At 46.6% G+C, this 23,851-nt stretch overlaps 1 pseudogene; it reads left to right on the forward strand.

The window, feature by feature from the left end:
* Positions 1–469: 469 nt before the first annotated feature.
* On the forward strand, positions 470–16,621 carry LOC148144251 (uncharacterized; annotated as a pseudogene).
* The last annotated feature ends 7,230 nt before the right edge of the window (positions 16,622–23,851 follow it).

Here is a 23,851-nt window from a genome sequence, read left to right on the forward strand (position 1 = left end):
CAGTCCTGAAGAAGAGTTACACCCGAAACATCAACTTCTCCACTTCCTGATGCTTCCTGGTTTGCTGTGTCCTTCCAGCCTCCTGCCTGTCCATTTTGCCAATTGAGACACAGACCTCGACCACGTTTCCAGAGTCTGTCCCTTCCCTGGGTTCACTCTCTTTCCTTTCAGTTGCTGCAAATCAACAATTGAATCCCAGAATGAAAACGAAACGGAAAAGGGGGCGAGAAAAGAGAGTGCCGTACTCACAGATCTTAGACAGAGGAAGGAATTTGCAGCCTGGGTGAAGCTCAATGTTGATTCAGAAAGACAGGAGCAGGAGTAGCAGCTTCAGAAACTCATGGTCCAACTTCCGCATTCAGACAATGGGCTGGCTCTGATTGGCAGGAGAACCAGTCTCCTTCCGGTCCTCCAGGGTTGCCTACTGGGCCATCAAAGGAAGGTCGCGAGCCTTTTTTTGCGGAACGCGATGAGCATGCCCAGAGTTTTGCTGATACCGGTGGGCATGCGCACTGCGTTGCTGACACCGGATAACATGTGCAGTATGCTCACTGGGGATGCTGGTGTTCCTGTCAGATTTTATGAGTCCAAATGCCAATGGGTAAATAAGGGGTAGAGGCACAATTTGTTTTTTCGCTGTGGTTCGACACTTCATTGCTTTTGCATTCTGTCTGGATGCTCAACTTTTGTATGTCTTTTCACCACTTTGGGGGGCGAGTCCAGAACTGGAGGGCATGGGTTTAGGGTGAGAGGGGAAAGGTTTCTGAGGGGTAACCTTTTTGCACAGACGGTGGTGCGTGTCAGCTAAAGAAATTGGTGGAGGCTAGTACGTATGATAATATTTAAAATGCATCTGCATGGGGATATGAATAGGACAGATTCGGAGGGATAAGGGGCCAAATACTGGCAAATGGGTGACTAGATTAATTCAGGATATCTGGTCGGCATAGACCGAAGGACATGTTTCTGTGCTCTGTGACGCTATTTCTAGATAGTTGGAACAACTTCATTAGGCCATTCACCCCTTACAGTCAAGATCAGAGTGGTGCTGGAAATGTACAGCAGGTCAGGCAGCATCCAAGGGAGCAGGAAAATCGACGTTTCAGACAAAAGCCTTAAATGCTGCCTGACCTGCTGTGCTTTTCCAGCACCACTCTAATCTCCAGCACCTGCAGTCCTCACTTTCGCCCATTCACACCTCCCAGCCTCTCCTGAGCTGTGGCCTGACTGTGCTTATTTCAGTGAAAGTTTCAGAAAGATTTCAGCAGCTCTTTGAAAAACTTGAATGTGCTTTCTGAATTTAACGATGTTTCTGAAGATATCATTTTAGGTATTCTCAATTTTGAGATCAGCATCCAAGGAACAGGAGAATTCCTGAAGAAGGGCTTATGCCCGAAACGTCGATTCTCCTGTTCCTTGAATGCTGCCTGACCTTCTGCGCTTTTCCAGCAACACATTTTCAGCTCTGATCTCCAGCATCTGCAATCCGCACTTTCTCCATTTCTCACCCTTCCCGACTCCCAGGTAGAGTCATCACTATCCATTTTCTCGGTGTGTGTCCTTTGAAGGGCTTGATACAGCAGTCAAACCTGGTTCGAGGCATGAGAAAGGACGGGTGTGGTGGGGGCTGGGGAGAAAAGAGACAGAATGGATGGGGGACAGAGAGGGAGAGAATGGAGGGGATAGAGAGAAACTGTGGGGGGGTGGAAACCGAGAGAGAATAAGTGGGGTTGACAGAGAGATTGGGCGGGGGAGAGAGAGTGAGCGTGACGGAGAAGTGGGAGATGGCACAGGGCACGGTGATACTAGGCACACAGATACACAAGATGACCACTGAGCAGGGTGATACTAGGCACACTGACACACAAGATGGCCGCTGGATCACAATATGGAGAGAAACAGCAGAGCTGATACAGACACTGCCTGGGGTCACCAGAATGCCAGCACATTGGACTCACAACCCAATTGATTAGTTTAAGGCGGGTGGGGGAGAGAATACACACGAGTAATGAACACTGCCCGCCGAAGTGTCTGGCTCCACCCAACACCCATTATAGATACAGCTTGATACAGACTCAATACCAAATGCTAATAGCCAGAGCTGCAAGAATCCTCCTTCTCAGGAAGAGCAATTAGCGCCCATTACTACAACAATGGATTTCCATGCAGACATTGAAATGGACAATGTCTGCACTGAAACTGACAACGACTGTGCGGAAATTAACAAAGGCTGTGCCTGAACTGACAAAAACTGTACCAAAACTATCAACGATTCTATAATGATTACCATAAACAAATCATGTTACAAAGACAATAATCCCATCCCTGACCGATTGTATCACAAGATGTATAAAAGTTTCTTGACGTGTTCTCCAGGTCGAGAGAAGTCTAGCAGCTGACACTGTGCTGTTGGTGTCTTTCTCTCCCCGGAGCCCCGGTATTTCCTTGTGCAATAAACTCTGTCATTGAAAATCAATTCTGAATCCGAGCCTGGTGTTTTTCCCCACAACAGGAGAGAGAGAATGGGCGGGGGTGGCAGATGGTGGGGGGAGGGAGAGAGAGAGAATGGATAGAGAGGAGATGGTGGAGGCCTGGAAGAATAGAAATGGGACAGAGGGTGTGGTGAGAGAATAGATGGGGCAGAGGGTGTGTAGAAGGACTGGTCAGAAGGCAGAGGGTGAGGAATGAAATGACAGGGTTGCAGAGGGTTGCGTGAGATAGAATGGACAGGCTGTTTGAAGTATAGAGGGAGAATGGACAACAAGCTGGGAATGGAAAGAGAATGGACAAGGGGCGCTGTGGATGGCGGGGGAGAACAGACAGTGGGATCTGTGGGTGATGGGGGGAATGGACAGGGGAGCTGTGGCTGGCCAAGATCAAAAAAGTTGATGACAGTCAACATTTATCAGATTGTTTCTGGAACAGAAAAACTTGCACTGGCGTCTCCCAGAAGAGGGGTGTCTCGTATGTATTCCTTCAATTTGTTTTAAAATAATTGTTGTGTATCTTAATTGTTAAGGTATACCTGGCACATAGAGAGATGGCTGTGGTTGTTGGAGGTCAGTCATCTCAGTTTCAGAACCGTCTCTGCAGGAATTCATAGGGTAGTGTCTTAGGCTCAACCATCTTCATCAATGACCTTCTTCCATCATAAGGTCAGAGGTGGTGATATTCACCAATAATTGCACAATGTTCACAATTCCTCACAAACTGAAGCAGTTCAGTTTGAAATGCAACAAGATCTTAACAATATCCAATGGGCTGATGAGTGGCAAGTAACATTTATGCCACGCCAATGCCAAACAATGACTCATCCCCAAAAGAGACAATCTGACCACTGCCCCGTGATATTCAACAGTGTTACTGTCACTAAACACCCCGCTATCAACATCCTTGGGGTTTACCATTGACCAGAAACTCAACTAGACTAACAACAGACACAATGGCAACAAGAGCAGGCAACAGGTCAGGAATATTGTGGCAAGAACCTCCCCAAATCCTGCCCATCTTCGACAAGGCACAAGTCAACTGTGTAATGGACTACTCTCCCACCAGTTTGGATGGGTGCGGCTTCAACAACATTCAAAAAGCTTGATACCATCCAGGACAAAGTCGCCTGCTTGATTGGCACCATCTCCACATACATCCACTCCCTCTGCCCGACTGTTCAGAAGCAGGAGTGCATATGATCTACAAGACACAACACGGAAATTCACCAAAGATCCTTAGAAAATACCTTCCAAACCAACAAACACTTCCGTCCAGATGGATCAGGAAAAAGATACTTGGGAACACAACTTCTTGCAAATACCCCTCCAAGCCACTCACCATCTTGACTTGGAAATATATTGCTGTTCCTTCAGTATTGCTGGGTCTAAATCCTGGAATACCCTCCGTAAGGACATTATGGGTCACCGTACAGCGTGTGGACCACAGCAGTTGAAGAAGGCAGGTCACCATTACCTTTTCAAGCGGAACTAAATGCTGGCCAGCCAGCAATGCTCATGTACCATGAATAACTTTTAATAAAAGGTTGGAATCTGCAAACTAAAAAAAAATCAACGTTCAGGTGGAACAGACGTCGGGCTTTGATTTGGTCCTTATTTGAGGATGGACAAAGAGCGATATACTGACACTGAATTGGAAATAGAGTTCCGAGTTAAACACCTGTAGTGTTTCACTCAGTGTATCAATTGAAAATCGATTAAAGATTGGCTCCTGGCGTGTACGTCATGAACACATGAAAAAGGACGGTTAAGAAGTCATGAGGGACTCTTGATTTCATCTCTTTCATGGCTGATGTACTACCCACAGGATATTGAGCAACTAAGTCAATTTGCCCAGCGACGTAGTGTCTGGATGATGTGGTTAGTAGCTGATAAGTGTGCAATAGGTCCTTGCAAAGAGAAGGATATTCCCATGGAAGGAAAGAATTTGTTTATCAGGTAGCAGTACAGCTGCAAGGGAATTAAGGATAGTTGGGACAATGCAGGGAGGAGGAGCTCAGACAATGGATAGATCAGCCATGATCTTAATGAATGGCGGAGCAGGCTGGAAGGGCCAAATGGCCTATTCCTGCTTCTATTACTATGAAACTATAACCCTGCATTTCCCATGGCTAACCCACCTAACCTGCATATCCCAGGGCACTGTGGCCAATTTAGCATGGCCAATCCAAATCATGGCCGGTGAGCAATGCAGTGATATGGAAAACGATCATCAGAGAACAATAGAAAGGGACAAGGAGAGGAAATGTATCAGCAATCAAGACTGAATACTAATGTCACAAAAATTGAAATGATACATGGTGAGTGTGAATGTGTGCTGCATTGTAACAAAAGTGAATGAATTAACTGCACACATTGGAAGTGAATAATTATGGTCTGAGACTCCGTACAGAGACATGGCTTCAGGATGGCAAGGATTGGATCCTGAATATTGAGGGGGGAGTCAGATGGGAAGCAAGGTAAAGGCAGAGGGTTGGCACTGCTCACCAAAGCACTGAGCACAGGTAGTCTGGTGTCAGCTTGGGTTTCAGGTCCTGATTTCTCTATCCTCTGATCTCCCAGTTCCCACGGAATAAGATGTCGGTCTGTTCTCAGCTTTCTGGACTTCTGCTGAAGCTTTCACACCTCTTTTACAGCTTCCAGAACAAGAAAACATTCAGTCAATCGAAAGCAAACCCACAATCTCAGCCTGTCACCCATCCAGACACAGAGTGTAGTCAGCGCAGGGAATCAAACAAGAAAAATGAAACAAAATCAGAAATAAATAAATGCTTAATGTTTGTTCATTAGAAAGTAAACCAGAAATAGGGGTCTCCCAGGATCCTGAGAGTGCCCTACGTGAGGAATCCTCTCTCCCTAGATGCAATTATTAGTATTGTTGGGGCAAAGTAACTCGTGTGACAAAATGTTTAAAGCAAAGTAGTCAGGAGAGGAGATCTTGAGCAATTGACTAGCTTTATTCATTGCCATGGGGAATACCTCTTAGTTCAAAACAAAGTCCGACGTATTCCAATAAAATACAGAATGTTACAAGTTTTATGTAAAACACAAGCCCCTCTCTCCATTAATTATGCAACTGAGGGGCAGTTGTAAGGTTCACATACATTGTCCAGACCTACACTTCCTAATGCCTGCAAAACTGAATGTTTTCTTATACTGCATGTTCAGCTAGGCTCGAATTACTAATAAGGGACAGAGAGAACCAATCCATCATTCTATGAAGCAGCACAGTCTAATGGCCTGAGGAGCAGAGACAGCCTGCAGCTGCAAGGTCAGGCTATCAAAACAGAATTCCTCAGCCAGGGCTCAGACAGCATTCTGTTAACAGGCTACATTTTCCTCCAAACATTGTTTTGTGATAAAATGGCTTCCACACAGTTTTGTGTCAATTTTGATCAAATTCTCCCACAATCCCTCCTTTTTTATTAAAAAGAGGAGATTGGGGGTGTCAGCAAAAGGGGGATTATACCCAGAGCAGGGGGATTGTCAGGAGGTAGTGTTGGGAGAGCGAACTGTTAGTCCTCGGCTTCAGTAAGGACAGGGGCAGAAGGCTCCAGGGATTGGGAATCATCATCAGGAATTTCATCAGGAAGGGGAAATCTCGGCAACTGGGAGATCACTGGAGAGGAGGGCCACAACAGTGAACTGAGCCGAGCACAGGATTGTACGCGGGTGACTTTGATTTCCAATCGACCAGTTCCAAAGGCAGGGGGAAAGAAAGCTTCAAGTTGCTCAAATTGCATAAGTGCTCGAGTACGAGTTCGGGATGGATGGGGATATGGGCACATAGCCAGCAGCTGGAGTGGTTGACCTTCTGTGCATAAAGAAAAGTATTAAACTGTAATTTCTGTTTACTAGAGGTTATCAGGCACAATCAAACATAGTTCGTGAAAGAAAGATAAGGAAGAGTGCAGTGAAAGGCAGAATGATCAGGCTGAGCCATTCACGAATGAAGGCTGAAGATGTCTCTGACGGGGTCTTCTGGTGTGCCTCCAGGAGGTGGCGCTCGTTTGCATTGTGTTGTGTGTGTCCATGCGGCCTCCCCTTGACCTTGACTTCTGACCGGGTAACCCAGCAGGACTAGGAACAGGCCTTTCCATCTCAGCGCCAATATGTCCCGGTCCTAATGCTGAGGCTTGGCGTACCCATGAATGTAAACTCTGAAGAGTTTTGGTGAACTGATGCAAATATTTCCCACTTGTCCAACATTAGAGTGTCAGCTGTTTCAGCCATTAGGATGGTTTTGATTCATCGACTAAATACATCTACTCTTATTAGACAATATTCATAACAATGTACGCGAGGTGATTCTATAAAAGCAAGTTGTAGACAGGGAAAAAGGCTGACCAGGCAAGGAGGTTGTTAGCAAACACACTCTCTGTCTGCCTGCACCACTCTCTCTCCCCCTTTCTCTCTCTCTCTCTTTTTCACTCTATCTGCCTCGCTCATGCGCATACGCACACATAGAAGTCCATGGCAGTGAATGTGTATCTGCAGAATTAAACTTGCAGATACATTCTATTTTGCTCAAAAAATGCACAATCTGCAGGCAGTCAATACATGTAATATTTTGTGAATTTTGTTTTGGAAATAGAATCAGACTGACTCAAGATTGGGACACAGAAGACTCTGACCTCACACCTTCAATGCATTGTCTGAGCTGAGATGTCACATTTTGCTATAAAACCTTGAGTTATCTTGAGAAGGTGACAGACAGAAGATGTGGGATTTACACAGTAATGATACCTGCAACCCATTTGAAAAGATGTAAAATTTAACAATCCAGGTTTGTTCAATATATCATTTCAGTGGCAGGACACTGAAATGTTTTGCTATAAATTCTGTGTTTGTGATATTATTCTCCACAACCACCTGATGGAGGAGCAGCACTCCGAAAGCTGCTGGTTCCAAAGAAACCTGTTGGACAAAACGTGGTGTTGTGTGATATTTAACTTTGTCCAGATTAGAGTGGGTTGACCCTGCTAAATTACCCATAGTGCCCAGGGATGTGCAAGTTAGGGTGGATTGGTCATGCCAAATCACTCATAGTTGGTCATGCTAAATTACCCATAATGCCCAGGGATGTGCAGGTTAGGGTGAATTAATCATGCTAAGTTACCCATAGTGCCCAGGTATGCGTAGGTTAGGGTGGATTGATTGCTAAATTACCCATAGTGCCCAGGGATGTGCAGGTTAGGGTGGATTGGTCATGCTAAATTACCCATAGTGCCCAGGGATGTGCAGGTTAGGGTGGATTGGTCATGCTAAATTACCCATAGTGCCCAGGTATGTGTAGGTTAGGGTGTATTGGTTATGCTAAATTACCCATAGAGCCCAGGGATGTGCAGGTTAGGGTGGATTGGTCATGCTAAATTACCCATAGTGCCCAGGTATGTGTAGGTTAGGGTGTATTGGTTATGCTAAATTACCCATAGTGCCCAGGGATGTGCAGGTTAGGGTGGATTGGTCATGCTAAATTACCCATAGTGCCCAGGGATGTGCAGGTTAGGGTGGATTGGTCATGCTAAATTACCCATAGTGCCCAGGTATGTGTAGGTTAGGGTGTATTGGTTATGCTAAATTACCCATAGAGCCCAGGGATGTGCAGGTTAGGGTGGATTGGTCATGCTAAATTACCCATAGTGCCCAGGTATGTGTAGGTTAGGGTGTATTGGTTATGCTAAATTACCCATAGTGCCCAGGGATGTGCAGGTTAGGGTGGATTGGTCATGCTAAATTACCCATAGTGCCCAGGTATGTGTAGGTTAGGGTGTATTGGTTATGCTAAATTCCGCATAATATCCAGGGGTGTGCAGGTCAGGTGTCTTACTCAGGGTTAAATGTAGAGCGATGGGGGAATGGGTGTGGGTGGGTTACCCTTGGGAAGGTCAGTGTGGACTCGTGGGTCAGAGTAGCCTGCTTCCACACTGTGGGAATTCCCTGAAGGGAAGGGATTCTCCTCCCCTTCTGCCGCCGGGCCGCACAGGTGCAGTGAGGTGGCCTGCTGTCCACCTCGCCCCGCCCCTTTAATGGCGTCACAAGACAGAAGTGGCCCTGTCAGTTTGAGTGACACTCCCTCCCTCTGGGCAACTCCTCATCCTGGGAGGGCCGGAGAGACGAGAGGCGGAGAAGTCTCTTCTTTTGTTGCAACTGGAGTGAATTCAGGGAGGGAGCAGTTTCCGCAAACTCAGGTAGGTTTCTTAATTACCCCAGTGAAGAGGGATTGAAGGATAGAGATTGGAAAGGGGGTGGACATTTTTTCTGTTTTTATGTTTAAAATGCACCCGATTCCCACCAGTAACTGCAACAGGTACAAGTACAGCACATGCAATATTCCTCATTGCAGCTTCAAGCCGGTTATGCATCCTCTGTTCTTCCTCCACCTTGGCTCCAGCACATTCAGCTTCCTTCCCTCATTCCCATCCCCCCGCCCTGATATCCAAGCTGACCCACAAAAGTTCCTCCATTCTTTCTCCAGTGTCTTTTGTGGGTTTTGAAAACTTTCTCCATCCTTTAATTGAGTAGATGAGTTGGGAAGTTATGTTGCGCAAGGGAAGGATTCCGTACATGGAGATGGGTATGGTTACTTATGCCGCATAAGGCCTGCTGTATCCCAGCCAGTGGAACGCAAGCTGTTTGTCTATACGGGCAGGAGGTATATGGCCCCTTTGTCTTACAGGAGTGGGTGAGACAAGTCTCAAATGGGCAGGAGATGTTATGTGGAACATACACACCCATAGCTGGTTCCATTGAAGCAATTCTCATACGATCCTGCAGTAGAGTTAAAAGACATCAGCAAACAGGTGGCAGGAGGGCTCATACAGTACTGTAGGAGGGCTCATTGTCCTTAAGCATTTTGACTAAAATGTTTAATTTTGAATTATACAACACATTTGCTGCACAATAGAAAATAGGCAGGGAGTGTAAGATAATGAAGAACGTTTGCCTGAACATCAGTAAATCTGTATAAACAGGACACCGAGTGATAACATTCATGGCTGTTCCTTTGTGAAATTAATAACAATGTTTGATTCTGACCTCAAAATGAAACTCGCTACAAATTGACTTCTCCCTTGAATTCTTGTCCTTCACTATTATCTGTCTAGTTCAGAACATGCAGTGCTTTTGTTAACTTTTTGTGTTTGTGACAGTATAGCCTTTGTAAACTTGTGTATAAAGGTAGTCTTCTAGGAGAAAGTAAGGACTGGAAATCAGAGCTGAAAATGTGTTGCTGGAAAAGCGCAGGAGGTCAGGCAGCATCCAAGGAGCAGGAGCTCATGCCCGAAACGTCGATTCTCCTGCTCCTTGGATGCTGCCTGACCTGCTGCACTTTTCCAGCAACACGTTTTCAGCTATAAAGGTAGTCTGTTTGTGATAGTACAACAGAGTAGCCTGCCAGGGCTCTTGAAGGAAGAACAATGTCCTACTCTCCTGGGTTATTAGAATCCAGTTAGCCTGGCTTATAGGTATCAGGGTTATGTTGTAACAGTGATGCTATTAGTAAAGGAAAGGGATGATTAAAATTAAACTAAAACTGTCTGCAAGAGTTTTTGTAAAATTCCAGACTACCAAAGGTACGGTCTCCGGGATGAACCAAGAGAGGCTTGCAAGTTGAGTTCATAAGGAATTCCTTGGGCCGTCTCAAATCTGTACTTCATCAAGAGTTCTTCATTACTATTACCAACAAAGTGCGATCCATTGTCCAAGCTAATGCACGCAGGTATACCGAAGCAGGGAATAATTTCCTTAAGCAAAATCTTCACAGTCTCAGCAGCAGTGTTAGGGGAAGGGTAGGCTTCAATCCACTTAGAAAAAACATCAACAATAAGCTAAACATATTTATAGCACTGACATTTCTGCAACTCAATGAAGTCCAGTTGAAGTGTCTCAAAGGGACCCTCCGGCAAGGGAGTTCTACCCGGAGTGCAAGGCAAGCCTTTTCCAGGGTTATGTTCCTGACAAATAAGACACTGGCCGCTAACCCTTTGAGCTCGTTGTTGGAGGCGGGGATGCCACCAAGCTGTCAGGAGAAAGAGGGCGACCGAACGGGCACCACCGTGAGTTGCATAATGTACACAGTCAATAACCCATAGAGCAAGATCATCAGACATACAAGTTTAACCCACGGGAGGAGTCCAGAGTTCGAATTGTCCTCCTGCCTATCAGAGCCCCCCCATTGTCTAAATGCAGAAGTTGGACCATGAGCTTCTGAAGCTGCTATTGCTCTCCTCTCTCTCTCTGAATGAAGATTGAGCTTCACCCCAGACTGCAATGCCCTTCCCCTGTCCAACATCTCTGAGCACGGTACTCTCTTTTCTCACCACCTTTTTCCAGAGTGGTTAAGGGAGGTGATTTGAAATTGGAGAACTCAATGTTGATCCTCAGGGCTGCAGGCTGCCCAGGCACAAGATGAGGTGTTGTTCCTCCAATTTGCAGTTTGCTTTGTTGTGGCAATGGAAGAGGCCAAAGATGGTCATATTGGGAAGGGGAATTAAAATGGGTGGTGACTGGGAGGTTCAGTCGGCTTCTGCGGACCCAGCTGCGATGCTCGGCGAACCATTCTCCAAGTTTATGTTCAGTCTCCACGATGTGGAGAAGACCACAGTTGGCAAACACATGGCAAATGGAGTGCCACAATGTAAAGTTACAGCCTTTGTTGTGGAAAAAAAAGCAGAAAGGAGGTGAATTTCCGATGCTGGAGATCAGAGTCGAAAAGTGTGGTGCTGGAAAAGCACAGCAGGTCAGACAGCATCCGAGGAGCAGGAGAGTTGATGTTTCAGGCACCAGCCCTTCATCAGGAATGATGTGTGGATGTGCAAAGGGGCCTCAGCGTCCTCCTACACCAGTCACTGCCAGTTGTCAGACAGGTGCAGCAAGCAGTCAGCAAGGCAAGTGATATATTAGCAAGAGGAATTGAGTTCAGAAGTGGGGATGTCTCCCTGCAGTTAGAGGATCATTGAATATATTCAAGGCTGAACTCATCTGATTTGGGAACAACGAAGAAGTGGATGTTTGAGGGAAAAGGCAAGAAAATGGTTTCAAGACCAATACAGAATAGTTAGTCAGACAGCACAGAAACAGACCCTTCAGTCCAACTAGTCCATGCTGACTATATTCAGAAACTAAGCTAGTCCCACCTAGATTGGGCCATATCCCTCCGAACCTTTCCTATTCATGTACTTATACAAATGTTAAGTTGTAGAACGAAGAGACCTTGGAGTGCAGATTCATAGTTTCTTGAGAGCGGAGTCTCAGGAACATAGTGAAGAAAGCATTTGGGATGCTTTCCTTTATTGGTCAGAGCATTGAGTATAGGGGTTGGGAGGTCATGTTGCAGCTGTACAGGACATTGGTGAGACCATTTTCGGAATACTGCATTCAGTCCTGGTCTCTCTGCTAGAGGAAAGATGTTGTGAAACTTTGACAGGAGTTGGAAAAGATTTACAAGGCTGTTGCCAGGGTTGGAGGGTTTGAGCTACAGGGGGAGGCTGAATAGGCCAGAGATATTTTCCCTCGAGCATGAGAGGCTGATCTTTAGCGGTAAGGATAAATTATACAAGAGGGACGGGTTGCGCATTAATAGGTAGGGGACCAGCATTCTGGCAGGTAGGTTTGCCACTGCAACACAGCTGCGTTTAAATTAAATAGTAGGGTGGGGGTGGGGGGGGCGGTAGAGGGGACAAACTGGAAGTTTAAGAAGAAAGTTAGAACAAGAGAAGTCAAGAAAGACAATGGAATCAATGGAGCAGAAAACTCAAAAGAAAAGGATCATGCCGTAAGGTCAAGTGAAATAGGGATTGATAGGAAGGGTGAGGGGAGTAACAAATTAAAAATATTAAATATGAATGCACGAAGCATTAGAAATAAAGTGGATGAGCTTGAGGCTCATTTGGAAATTGGCAGTTACGATGATGTGGTGATAACTGAGATGTAGCTTCAAGTGGACAGAGCCTGGGAAATGAATATTCGAGGGTATACGTGCTATCATAAGGACAGACTAACTGACAGAGGGGGTGGAGTAGCCCTGTTGGTAAGGAATGATATTCAGTCCCTTGCACGGGGGGACCTAGAATCAGGGGATGTAGAGTCAGTATGGCAAGAACTGAGAAATTCTAAGGGTAGAAAGACCCCAACGGGAGTTATCTACAGGCCCCCAAACAGTAGCCTGGATGTAGTGTGTAAGTTGAATAAGGAGCTGAAATTGGCCTTCGCAAAGATATTAGTACAGTTGTTATGGGGGATTTCAACATGCAGGTAGATTGGGGAAAAATCGTGGATGCATTGGTGATCATTTTCCAATATTCTATAAATTCAGGATCAGTTCCTGCAGATTGGAGGGTGGCTAATGTTGTCCCACTTTTTAAGAAGGGAGGGAGAGAGAAAACAGAATTATAGACCAGTTAGTCTGACCTCAGTGGTGGGAAAAATGCTGGAGTCAATTATAAAGGTGAAATTACAACACATCTGGATAGCAGTAACAGGATAGGTCAGAGTTGGTGTGGATTTATGAAGGAGAAATCATGCTTGACTAATCTTCTGGAATTTGTTGAGGATGTAACTCTGAAGACGGACAAGGGAGATCCAGTGCATGTAGTATACCTGGACTTTCAGAAAGTCTTTGACAAAGTCCCACATAGGAGGTTAGTGAGCAAAATTAGGGCATATGGTATTAAGGGCAAAATACTGACATGGATTGAAAATTGGTTGGCTGACAGGAAACAAAGAATAGTGATAATGAAAGTAAGAATAATAGCAGGCAGTGACCAGTGGTGTGCCGCAGGGATCAGTGCTGGGACTGCAGCTTTTTACAATGTACATTAATGATATAGATGAAGGTATTAAAAGTAATATTAGCAAATTTGCTGATGACACAAAGCTGGGTGGCAGGGTGAAATGTGAGGAGGATGTTAGGAGAATACAGGGTGACCTGGATAGGCTAGGTGGGTGGACAGATGCATGGCAGATGCTGTTGAATGTGGATAAATGTGTGGTTATCCACTTTGGTGGCAAGAACAGGAAGGCAGATTACTACCTAAATGGAGTCAAGTTAGGTAAAGGAGATCTAGGTGTTCTTGTACATCAGTCAATGAAAGTAAGCATGCAGGTACAGCAGGCAGTGAAGTAAGCGAATAGCATGCTGGCCTTCATAACAAGAGGAATTGAGTAGAGAAGCAAAGAGGTCCTTCTGCAGCTGTGTAGGGCCCTTGTGAGACTGCACCTGGAATATTGTGCGCAGTTTTGGTCTCCAAATTTGAGGAAAGACATTCTGGCTATTGAGGGAATGCAGCATAGGTTCACAAGGTCAATTCCCAGAATGGCGGGACTATCTTACGCTGAAAGATTGGAGCGACTGGGCTTGCGTACGCTTGAGTTTGGAAGGCTGAGAGGGGATCTGATTGAGATGTACAAGATTATTAAAGGATTGGACACTCTGAAGGCAGGAAGCATGTTTCCGCTGATGGGCGAGTCCTGAATCAGAGGACACAGTTGAACAACAAAGGGTAGGCCACTTAGAACGGAGTGTATGGAATGCTCTGCCCCAGAAGGCAGTGGAGGCCAAGTCTCTGGATACTTTCAAGAAAGAATTGGATAGAGCTCTTAAGGATCGTAGAATCCAAGGTTATGGGGATAAGGCAGGAACAGGATACTGATTGCGGATGATCAGCCATGATGGTGCTGGCTCAAAGGGCAGAATGGCCTACTCCTGCACCTATTGCCTATTGTCTGATGGATGTTCATAAGGGGCATGGATTGGGGGAATATCCAAGGTCTTTTCCCCTGGGTATGGGAGTCCAGAACTAGAGGGCATATATTTGAGCTGAGAGGGGAATAATTTAATAGGGACCTGTGGGGCAGATCTTCTCGCTCTCAGCAGTATCCCAGTGTTGTGAAAGATATTCACTTTCAGGTGGATTTGCCTTGACATTTTTTCTTTTCTGCCCCTGTAAGATCCTGAATCAACATCTTCAGGGGAGTTAGTTCGAGTGGAGTGAGAACAGACGGGAAGAGAGAGAGTGGGATGGTGCTTTCAATTTTGTGGAATAACAAAAGAAAAGAATATTCCACAGAAAGTAGAATTCCTTGTTCTGAATTTCTACCCTGCACTGACAATGATCACTTTTGTAATCTCTTTTTAACAGAGTATTGGACGATCTGAAGACAGAAGTTTCAAAATCAACAGATGAAGGGCTCTCCAATGTCTGCAGTCCTCACTTTGACATCAATGTCTGACAGTCACTGACTCCATCGGGACGACAACAATTTTCCAACTATGATTCTGTGAGAAGGAGCAAAGCTTTTTGGTTCCGGTTTGAGTACGTTTTCAGCATCAGTGGGACTGGATGAGAGACCCTACTGTTGCAGTTCACTGAGTGTGGAGCTTGAAGCATTTATACGGCCTGGAAAAAGAAACTGGGCGGATTCACACGGGGGAGAGGCCCTTCAGCTGCCCTGTGTGCGGGAAGGCTTTTCGTGATTCCTCAGCCCTGCTGACCCACCGGCGGATCCACACGGGGGAGAGGCGGCACGGTGGCATAATGGTTAGCACTGCTGCCTCACAGCGCCAGAGACCAGGGTTCATTTCCCGACTCTGGCGGCTGACCGTGTGGAGTTTGCACATTCTCCCCGTGTCTGCGTGGGTTTCCTCCGGTTTCCTCCCACAGTCCAAAGATGTGCAGGTCAGGTGAATTAGCCATGCTAAATTGCCCGTAGTGTTAGGTAAAGGGATAAATGTAGGGGAATGGGTGGGTTGCGCTTCGGTGGGTCGGTGTGGACTTGTTGGGCCGAAGGGCCTGTTTCCACACTGCAACTAATCTAATCTAAAAATAAAATTCACGGTGTTTGTGTGTGGCTGAAGCGTTGGCCATGGAGAAACCCGAGGAATCCTGCCTCGTAGAGAAACCGTGGAAGTGTGGCGACTGTGAGAAAGGTTTCCATGTCCCGTCTGTCCTGGAAACTCATCGGCGCAGCCACACCGGGGAGAAGCCGTTCTTCTGCTATGTCTGCGGGAAAGGCTTCAGCGATTCCTCCAACCTGCTGACCCACCAGCGAGTCCACACAGGGAGAGAGGCCCTTCAGCTGCCCCGATTGCGGGAAGGTTTTTCGTGATTCCTCCGCACTGCTGACCCACCGGGATCCACACAGGGGAGAGGCCCTTCAGCTGCCCCGAGTGCAGGAAGGCCTTCAGTAATTCCTCCACCCTGCTGAGGCACCGGCGGATCCACACGGGGGAGAGGCCCTTCAGCTGCCCCGAGTGCGGGAAGGCCTTCAGCAATTCCTCCAACCTTCAGACCCACCGGCGGATTCACACGGGGGAGAGGCCCTTCAGCTGCCCCGTGTGCGGGAAGGCTTTTCGTGATTTCTCAGCCCTGCTGACCCACCAGCGGGTCCACACGGGGTGAGGCCCTTCAGCTGCCCCGAGTGCAGGAAGGCCTTCAGTAATTCCTCCAACCTACTGACCCACCAGCGGGTCCACACGGGGGAGAGGCCATTCAGCTGCCCCGTGTGCGGGAAGGCTTTTCGTGATTCCTCCGCACTGCTGACCCACCAGCGGGTCCACACAGGATGAGGCCCTTCAGCTGCCCCGAGTGCAGGAAGGCCTTCAGTAATTCCTCCAACCTACTGACCCACCAGCGGGTCCACACGGGGGAGAGGCCCTTCAGCTGCCCCGAGTGCGGGAAGGCCTTCAGCAATTCCTCCAACCTTCAGACCCACCGGCGGATTCACACGGGGGAGAGGCCCTTCAGCTGCCCTGTGTGCGGGAAGGCTTTTCGTGATTCCTCAGCCCTGCTGACCCACCAGCGGGTCCACACGGGGTGAGGCCGTTCAGCTGCCCCCAGTGCAGGAAGGCCTTTACCCAGGCCTCCACCCTGCTGAGGCACCGGCGAATCCACTTGGGGGAGAGGCCGTTCCCCTGCACAGAGTGCGGGAAGGCCTTTCGCAATTCCTCCAACCTACTGACGCACCGGCGAATCCACACGGGAGAGAGGCCGTTCAGCTGCCCCCAGTGCAGGAAGGCCTTTACCCAGGCCTCCACCCTGCTGACCCACCGGCAGATCCACACGGGGGAGAGGCCTTTCAGCTGCTCAGAGTTTGGGGAGGGTTCAGTCAGGTGAGCCACCTGCAGAGGCACTAGCGGCTCCACAAGGGGGAGAGGCCCTTCGGGGCCCCGAGTGCAGGACGGGGTTCACCTGCTCGATTTAAGCTGCTGACCCACCAGTGTCTCCACACCAGGGAGAGGCCGTTCACCTGCTCCTCCCAACTGTGGACGCACTGAAGTGGCGACGGCCGAGTGCCATTATCGACTGGACTGTCAACCCAGTTTCGGGGCTGCTGGGTTCGAATTCAGCCGCGGCAGATGGCGGAATTGGAATTTGGTCAGAAACTGGAGTTCAGAATCTAATGATGAAACCATTTTTTGTTGGGGGTGGGTGGGTGGAGAAAACCCCCATCTGATTCACTCACATCCTTTTTAGGGGAGGAAACTGCCGTTGTGGAAAAGGATTCACTCAGTCGTTCCAGCTGCATTCTTTACCCAGGCTGGCCTACACGTGACTCCAGACCCACAGTAGTGTGGTTGACTCGACACTGCCCATCCAACTTACTTGGATACAGGTTGAAATTACTGAGTGAGGCAATACTTCCACAGGTTAAGGCTGTACCAAGGATCCAACTACAAAGGGACAACTCGGTGTGACCAATACTAAGGAAAGTGTGGTTGTGGGGGGATGTGCATGCACTTTGGTCTTGAGCTGTTTGAAAAGTAGCTACTTTTTCTCTGCTTTTTTGCTGGGGGGGATCTGAAGCTGTAACAAAGCTGGATTGCAATTAAGGTTACCTGAACTTACTGCTAGGCTCAGACTCTCAATGAAAGTTTTGAGCTCCAAGAGGTTTTTGTTTTAAAGCTGCTCATTTCTTTCAGCCTCCTGCACTGAGTTTCCAATGTTGTGTTTCAGATCGAGCAGTGAATGAGTAGCTAGTATCGTTAGAAATTGTAAATTTTTCAGGAGTGCAGGTACTACGTCATTTCATCAGCATTGTAAAGTTTCCTGGCAGCGCTGGGACTGTGTTCACTAGATGTGGAGGTGCCAGTTTTGGACTAGGGTGGATAAAATTTAAAAACTCACACAACACCAGGTTTATTTGAAAGCACCAGCTTTTGGAGTGCTGCTCCTTCATTGGGTAGCTGTGAAGCAGGATCAAAGACATTACATTTTAGAGCAAAAGATCACCGTGTCATGCAACTGATAGGATATATTGAACAAACCGAGATTGCTGTGGTTGTGTGCATGTGAGTTTGTGCGTGAGTGTGCATGTAAGAGTGTGTGCATGCTTGGTAAAGTGAAAGTGTGTTGGAGTATAAGTCTGTGAGAGTGTGGGAGTATGTGTGTATGAGACAGGTATGAACGCAAGGCTTTCTGTTTTACTAAAACAAAGGGCAGGATGTGTACAGTTAATTGTAGGACCCTGGGTCATGTTGTAAAAGAGAGAGACATAGAGTCATAGAGATATACAGCATGGAAACAGACCCTTTGGTCCAACCTATCCACGCCGACCAGATATCCCAACCCAATCTAGTCCCACCTGCCAGCACCCGGCCCGTATCTCTCCAAACCCGAGACATGGGGAGGTGGGGTTTAGGTACGTAGTTCTTTGAAAGTTGTATCACTGGTAGACAGGGTGGTTTAGAGTACTGGGTACAGTTCGGGTGGCCCTGTAATACGAAGAAGACTATTAGAGAGGGTTCGGTAAAGATTTACTAGGACATTGCCAGGACTGGAAGGTTTGAGTTATAAGGAGAGGCCGGGACATCTTTCACTGAGCACAAGGAGGTTGAGGGGTGACCTCATCGAGATTTATAAAATCATAAGGAGTGAAGTTTGGTAAATAGCAAAGGGCTCTTCCTTCGTGTAGGGGAGCTCAAAACTAGGGGGCATATTCTTTCAAGGTGAGGGGAGAGAGATTTAAAAGGAACCGGAGGGGCACTGTTATGACAGAGGGTGGTTTGTGTGTGGAATGAATTTGCTGAGGAAGTGGTAGATGCAGGTACAGTTACAACATTTAAACGACATTCGGATGGGTACATGAATAGAAACGTTTAGAGGATTATGGGACAAATGCAGGCAAGTGGGACTGGTTTAGTTTGGGAATCCTGGTCGCCATGGACAAGTTGGACCGAAGGGTCTGTTTCTGTGCTGTATACCTCTATGATCTTATTGAAACCAATAGAATTCTGAAAAGGGCTTGATAAGATAGATGCCGATAAAATGCTCCTTTTTGGGGAGAGTCAATAGAATCCCAACAATGTGGAAGCAGGCCATTCGGCCTATCTATTCCACACTGGCCCTCTGAAGAGTGTCCCACCCATATCCATCCCCTCACTCTGTATTTCCCCTTCCCCCACCTCACCCCAGCTCCAAACTTCCAGCTCAGCACTGTCCCCATGACATGTCTTACTTGCCTATCTTCCTTTCCACCCATCCACTCCCCCCTTCTCTCTGACCTATCACCTTCATCCCCACCCCCAATCACCCATCATACTCTTTGCTACCTTCCCCCACTCTCCTCCCTGTCCTATCCCCTCCATCCCCACCCCCATTCACCTATTGGACTCTATGCTACTTTCCCACCACCCCCATCCTCACCCTCCTCTCAATTGTCTCTCCACCCTGCAGGCACTCTGCCTCTATTCCTGATGAAGGGCTTTTACCTGAAACGTCCATTTTCCTGCTCCTCGGATGCTGCCTGCACTGCTGTGCTTTTCCAGCACCACTCTAATCAAGAATCTGGTTTCCAGCATCTGCAGTCCTTGTTTTTACCCTGTATTTCCCATGGCTCATCCACCCTAACCTGCACATCCCAGGGCACTATGGGTAATTTAACATGACCAATCCACCACAGCCTGCCCATCCCGGGGCACTATGGGTAGTTTAGCATAGCTAATCCAACATAACCTACACCTTAATCTATAAATTAGATTAGTCCGCAAGGGTGAAAAGTACAAGGATATAAAAAAAATCAGTGACGATAAAAAGTACAAGTACAAGGTTAGTGACAGGTGTCTGCCCCGGGCCGCGCAGCGCCATTTTCCTAACGGCCGCCCCCCCGCCGCTTCCTCGCTCGAGCGACTTCTCCTCCCAACCGCCTTCGCCCCCGCGTGACGTCTGCACGGAGGGATGGGCGGGGCCGGGAGAGCCGCACTGTCACCAAGCAACAGCGTCACCAATGGACCAACAATCGAAACTGGATACTAATGTCACAAAAACTGAAACGATACATGGTGTGTCTGAATGTGTGCCGCATTGTAACAAAAGGGAATGAATTAACTGAAATTTAAAATGAACCGAAGAGGCAACTCCTATATTCAGAGGATGATGCGTGTAAGGAATGAGCTGCCAGAGGAAGTGGTGGCGGCTGGTACAATTACAGCATTTAAAAGGTACCCAGCTGGTGTAATGGAAAATTAACATTGATTGTGAAATCTAGAAAAGCACAGGGAAACAAAGAAATAAGGGCCTGACTTTGGAGACAGGCAGAAAAAAAATGTAAAGGTAAACCGACCTAACAGCAGACTTACAAGGCCAGTAAACTACCATATCAAAAGTCAAGGAATAAGAAAAACAATTCCATACATGAAAAGGACCTCAAATGTTCCAGGCTCCTGGCCTTGAGCTGTTGATAAGGAGAAGTGAATCCAGCCAGGACTGACACAGTTAAGACGAGTGTTGTAGAGCAAAGAGACCTTGGACTGCAGGTTCATAGTTCCTTGAAATTGGAGTCGCAGGTAGGCAGGATAGTGAAGAAAGCGTTTGGTATGCTGGCCTTTATTGGTCAGAGCAGAGAGCACAGGAGTTGGGAGGTTAAGTTGTGGATGTGCAGGGCATTGGTTAGACCACTTTTGGAATACTGTGTTCAGTTCTGGTCTCCCTGCTGTAGGAAACATGTGTGATACTTCGAAAGATTGACAAGGCTGTTGCCAGATTTTGAGGGTTTGAGCTACATGGAGAGGCTGAATAGGCTGAGAATATTTACCCTGGAGCATCGGAGGCTGCATGGTGATCTTATAGACGTTTGTGAAGGGCATGGATAGTCTTTTCCCCAGGGTAGGGGAGTCTGTGGCACAGCAAGGAACCGTAATGACCTCCTTAGGAGACAGACATATGCTGCAACTGACAGGGTACCCTTCGTTGTTCTGTACTTCCCAGGGGCTGAAAAATTACGCCATGTTCTTCGTGACCTGCAACACATTATCAATGAGGATGAGCACCTCACCAAGACCTTCCCCATACCTCCACTACTTGCCTTTAAACAACCGCTAAACCTCAAACAGATCATTGTTCGTAGCAAACTGCCCGGCTCTCAGGACAACTCCATGCAACCCTGTCACGGTGGACGCTGCAAGACGTGTCAGATTGTGGACATAGATACCACTATTATGCGTTGGAACACCTCCCACCTTGTACATGGCAGGTACTCATGTGACTCAGCCAACGTTGTCTATCTTATACGTTGCAGGCAAGGATGCCTGGAGGCATGGTACATTGGGGAAACCGAGCAAAGGCTACGACAACGGATGAATGGGCACCGCACAACGATCAACAGACAGGAGGGTTCCCTCCCAGTTGGGGAACACTTCAGTGGTCCAGGACATTCAGCCTCGGACCTTAGGGTGACCATCCTCTAAAGTGGACTTCGGGACAGACAGCAGAGGAAAGTGGCCGAGCAGAGGCTGATAGCTAAGTTCGGTACCCATAGGGAGGGTCTCAACCGGGACCTTGGGTTCATGTCACATTACAGGTGATCACCATTGCACTACACACACACACACACACACATATATATTCCCACACAAACACACACGGGCACAGGTACACACAGACGCGCCCACAGGCGCCCACACACACCCTTATAGACACACACACTCACAATGCACCCCCTCACAGTCTTAAGACACTCTGCACTCACTACACGCACACACACACATTCTCACACTCCCAACCCAGACAGACACACACAGACAGACAAAGACCCACATGCACACATATATTTTGTGTGGTGAATTTGTACTTGCAGAGTTACATTGCACTTTGCTCAAAAACTGCATACATTCATGTAGAACTCTGAGCTCAAAAACTGTATGAATTTATGTAAAACTCTGTTATATCACTTTTTAGATTAGAATCAATCTAAACATCAGGTCATAGACAGAGAACACAGGGGGCTAACTCCTTCAAAATATTATCTAGCTATCGCCACTGTTAACAGCTAACCCGAGAATGCAACTTTTAAAAAAGGGTTTTGTGATTTACACATGAAAGAAGTGAAACTATCACTGTATTCTGACAGATGAAAGGCTTAACAGACAATCAATTTTTCAATGTATAATTTCAGTAACATCACACTGCAAATTTTTGCGATAAATTCTGTGTTACGATCGAGCCCTCCACTATCACCTGATGAAGGAGCGTCGCTCCGAAAGCTAGTGCTTCCAATTAAACCTGTTGGACTATAACCTGGTGTTGTGTGATTTTTAACTTTGTGCACCCCAGTCCAACAACGGCATCTCTAAATCAAGGCAATCGGAGTTTTTTTAAAACCCGAAAAGTAACGAAGTTTAACGACGCGAACCCGAAAATAAACGAAGGTAATCGGAGTTTCTTTAAACCGAAAAGTAACGACGTTTAAATGACGCGACCCCAAAATAAACGAAGCTACAACCCGAAAAATAACGAAGTTCAAATGAAACGAACCCGAAAATAAACAAAGTTTAGGCAATCGGAGTTTTTTTTTAAACCGAAAACTAACAAAGTTAACACAACCCGAACCGAAAATAAATGAATTTTAAGCGATCGAATTTTTTTCTAATAAAAAGATAACACCAGAAAATAACCAATCTCTGGAGATTGATTTTGTTTTACTTCTGAAAGCAACGAAGCTCGGGAGAAAGAATTTTTTTAAAAAACCAAAAATTAATAAAGCTTGGGAATTCAGATTTCAACCCTCCCCTCAGAGTTCAGCAATTTTCGAAGACCACTGTCCGTAAGTACCAAAGCAGCCTCAACTTCAATTAATCTCTCCCCCCTTTTTAAACATTTAACAAGTCCCTCAGACTCAACCATTGCTAAGACCGATCCTTTCGGGCTGGACTGGTCACGTCAGACACCACGTGACTGACAGGAAAACCAAACGTTCTCTAAATAATCACGTCTGGCAGGCCGGATTCCTCAACACTCAATAGTGAAGGACATTTAACTCGTACACTGCTGTTCACAATCTGTCCGAGCCGAAACGTGTCCGAGCACCAAAATGAAGATCTGCGTCTCCTCAAGAGGGGCCTCTTGGTTCGAGATCGGTTAAAGGAATCGACAAATGCGGTGTATTCGAAAAGCAAGGTTCATTAGTTTATTGAATTAAGGTATCTTAACGCAATTCTATCCAGCAACACAGAGATTGAAGCTTCTGTGTTCCGTGATGAAGTTGCACAATTACATTTGAAAATTGCACATGATTTATATGTTTTTTAAGAAATTGTAGTCTTAATTACGAGAAAGACCAATCACATATAATAAAGTGACATGATTTACAGCAAGTTAATCCAATGATATTTTCTTTAAGAAGGATATCTAATTTACATAAATTGTCTTGCCATGTATTAGTTCACGGTTAGTTCAAATGGTCAAATAATGTGTCAGTATTCATCTTATGAAAATTCTATTGTCCTCTTATCTTTGAACTGCAAGTTAATTCTGCGAATCAGCAGTATGTTCAACAGGATCTGTTAGTCAACATTTTTCAGCATTTTTAGGAGAACGGGAATGAGGGTGATAATAGCCACAGTAGAGTAAGAATGGAGGGAGACTGTAGCATTACGATTCACATTTTTGAGGGAAGGAGAAAAGAAAGAATTTTCCACAGAAACCAGAATTGTCTGTTTTGAATTTCTATACTGTGTAGACAGCAATGTCTTCTGTAATCTCCTTTTACAGGATACGAGAAAGGGAGGATTTACAGCCAGAAATCTCAAAACAAGATCTGATAGAGACAATCAATTCATTGGCACGGGAATATCATCGGCCTTTGAATCTAGTAGAATTTTTTTATTTCTCTCCTGTCCTGTCTGCTTCACAAGGTTTCAAACATCAGTGAGACTGAGGTATGCATACCTGAGTGAGAGTGTTCCAATGAACTGACCGTGGGAAGAGCTTTAAGCGGGTACACAGCCTGAAATAGCAACACCCCATTTGCAGCAGCAATAGATGGAACACGTTCCATACATGAGTGGTTTTTCAACCGATTGTCAAAGCTGGAGAGAGACAAGGATTTCCACATCATGGAGAAATCGTGGG

This window comes from Chiloscyllium plagiosum, unplaced genomic scaffold, assembly GCF_037043375.1.
Source record: "Chiloscyllium plagiosum isolate Xiang-an unplaced genomic scaffold, Cpla_swu_hap1 HiC_scaffold_27, whole genome shotgun sequence".
Classification (NCBI taxonomy): Eukaryota; Metazoa; Chordata; class Chondrichthyes; order Orectolobiformes; family Hemiscylliidae; genus Chiloscyllium; species Chiloscyllium plagiosum.